This window comes from Cucumis melo, chromosome 11 (assembly GCF_025177605.1).
Source record: "Cucumis melo cultivar AY chromosome 11, USDA_Cmelo_AY_1.0, whole genome shotgun sequence".
Lineage (NCBI taxonomy): Eukaryota > Viridiplantae > Streptophyta > Magnoliopsida > Cucurbitales > Cucurbitaceae > Cucumis > Cucumis melo.
Window position 1 is genome coordinate 1,972,252 of NC_066867.1, and position 3,324 is coordinate 1,975,575.

At 28.0% G+C, this 3,324-nt stretch overlaps 1 long non-coding RNA gene across 1 annotated transcript; it reads left to right on the forward strand.

Moving 5' to 3' along the window:
- Positions 1-1,752: 1,752 nt before the first annotated feature.
- LOC127144037 (uncharacterized) lies at positions 1,753-2,350 on the forward strand. The gene is made up of 2 exons (XR_007815634.1): positions 1,753-1,936; positions 2,049-2,350. It is a non-coding gene; the product is annotated as an uncharacterized LOC127144037 (long non-coding RNA).
- The last annotated feature ends 974 nt before the right edge of the window (positions 2,351-3,324 follow it).

Consider the following 3,324-nt stretch of genomic DNA (forward strand, 5'->3'; position numbering starts at 1 on the left):
TTTTGTCGAGTGATTGACAGATAATCGTTTCGAAAGTGGTTATTTAATTCAATTTTAGTGTAAAATATTGTTGGTTAGCTAATTTTAAAATCGTTGGTTCTAAATTCTAAACAACAATATTTTAAAATTATGATTTTAAAATTAGCTAACCAACAATATTTTACACTAAAATTGAATTAAATAACCACTTTCGAAACGATTATCTGTCAATCACTCGACAAAAATCACCTCAATTAATCTCTAAAATCAACTTGAAATGATTTTAGATTTTTCTAAAATCAACTTTAGTTCATGTCAACACCAGCATTTTAAGAGAAAAAAGTGAATTCGACTATCTCAAAATCACTCCCAAAACACACTCTTAGGTTTCTCCTAAGTTAGAATTCGTTAGAGAATTCTTTCTCAAACTTATGATGAAGTATTATAGGCTCCCCACAACACCAAGTACAATCTTCTCATGGAGCTCATAATTCAACAACACGATCACAAGTACAAGTATAAGATCAACAACGATTCAAAATGAAAATCTTCAAACAAAATATTAAAGCAAATTAAATTCCTGCTCTTGTAAAAAAGGCATAGCAGAAAAGGTATATAATTTCATCCATTCAATGTCTTTAAGGAAAGAATCATCAGCAACCTAAGGGACACTCAATAAGACATTTAATTAATTTTGTGAGACAACCAATAAAGCAGCATGCATCAATCAAACTCTCTAAATTTCTTAAATTATTTTCCTATAAAAGTAAATCTCAATATATATAATTATTACAACTTTGTTGCATTTTCTTCGCCTCTTTTTTCTTTTTCCACTCCTCTAACCTTAATCCTACACGTTCACGTTTTTTACATTTTTTTCCCTACAAAGCGTGTGGTTATTTGATCTTAACAAAATGGATTTAACGCGTATGTCATCACATCACAAGCGTCTTTCCCATTAACAAATTAAGAAAATGAAAAAAAAAAAAAAAAAAATTCATATGAAAGACCGAAAGCATATACTTAGTTAACAAAATCAAAATTAAAAAGGTAAACTTTTGAAACTTAAATACCAAATGAAAAGAGAACTGAAAGGGTAAAAATGGAATGTGTAATTTTGTAACATGTGGATTTTTTTAAACCTTATGTAAACTTGCACCCCACCGTAGATTATAATGTTTAGATCAACAATGATTCTAAATCAATTTTACCGTATTCGGCTCTCACGAAAATGAAACCTTTCAAACAAAATACGAAAGAGCAACAATGTTAGAAAGACAATAATTTGCTTTTAGAAAAGACACAAAAAGAACGACAATTAGATCCATTCAGATTTTTCGTAGCTTAAATAAGGAAAGAATTCTCTGAAATATTAAATCATCGAAAAAAACAAATAAGAAAAGAAAAATTAATATGGGGAATAAAAAACCCAATAAACAATCAATTACATATTTCCTAAACCAAATCATGTAGATAAGTAACATATGAATATAGTAAATGTATTTTGGTGAAATGGCTCTTTATGGGTTGATTTTATAATAATGAGTATATGTTGTTTACTATAAGCATACTTTAACAAATATATATATATATATATATATATAGCTTTTAAGTTGGGTAAATTAGTATCCAATTTGAGAAATAAATGTATGGAATTTTGAACGTTTTAATTTCTATTCAACATTTATCTTAATTAATTATAAAATCATAATTATGCCTAAACAAGATAAAATAATAAATTGCATTGAGATTAGGAAATTTTTATTGAATGTGAGATATTGTAGGTTGTGTTGGGATACATAATTTTGTATATATAAGATGATATACAGTAAGTTTATTTCATCGTAATATCAAAAGTTCAACGTAATATCAAAAGTTCAAATGGCGTGTTCTATTAAATCTCGTTCCTACCCACCTTGTATCAGTTGTGGTTGCATGGATGCTTCATGCTGCAACGGTTAAGATCTCTTTTATCTCCTTTTGTTATTTTTCTGTCCTAATTTATAATTTTATTTTTTTTAATTGGCTTATGGTTGTTATTAATTTTAGAGTTTGGTATTATCGTGCAGGAGGTAAGTTTAAGTGGCCTGAAGTGGTAGGTATGAAGGGACAACAGGCTAAAAGTAAGATTGAAAAAGATGTATCTTTTGTGACTGTTATACTTTTAGCACCTGGAACAATTAGAATTGACAATTTCTGTTGTAATCGTGTTTTTGTTTACCTCGATGATAATGGAAAAGTCAATCAAATCCCAATCATTGGTTGACTTTATGAGGTCCATTATGTTACGTTATGTTTAATTACCACATGATCATATCTTTTTGTACTGATGAAGTTAAATCTTCAATAAAATTTAAATTCTAAAGCTTAACCTTTGTTTCGCAACAATAGCTTGTCGAGTGTCTGCTTCATTTTTGTCACATGGTTTGATCTTTCTTAGGGATATTTTCGTCATTTTACCTCTTATTTGGCTCGTTTCAGTCCAAGTGCTTAATTCCTTCTTACAAAATGAATAAACAGAGCATCAAAGAACTCATTTATGAAAGAATAAAAATAAACAAAATTGTCTAAGCCTAGAAAAGAACGACATTTTCAAATGCTCTTGATTGGACTTAAGATTATTTGATTTTGAAAACCAATCTAAACAAAATAAAAACAAATGTTAAATTCAATAGACAAAGAAATGTTCATCATTAGTGTTGATTTTCTTAATCATTTCATTAAGTTGCGCAAAGATTCCTATGAATTATCATATCGTCTATTATACTTTTCAGTCTTGAAACTATTTTTTGGATGTTATTATCTTTTTCTATAACAATCTTTTTTCATTCAACAAAATTGATATTTTAAGTAATTAAAGTAAATGTTTACAATAGATATAGAAAGAAAATTAAAAACATATATAATTGTTTGTTTTATTAATAATTTAATGACAGACAATCCTTATCGTATTTTGTTTCAATAGTTAGAATTTAGAACGAACGATTTCAAAAATAGCTAACCAACAATATTTTACACTAAAACTGAATTAGATAACCATTTTCAAAACAATTATCTATCAATCACTTGACAAAAATCACCTCAACTAATCTCCAAAATCAACTTGAAATGATTTTAGATTTTTCTAAAATCGACTTTAGTTCATGTCAACACCTGCATTTTAAGAGAAAAAGGTGAATTTGACTATCTCAAAATCACTCCCAAAACACACTCTTAGGTTCCTCCTAAGTTAGAGTTCGATAGAAAATTCTTTCTCTAACTAATGATGAAGTATTAGGCTCCCCACAACACCAAGAACAATCTTCTCATGAAGCTCATACTTCAACAACACGATCACAAGTACAA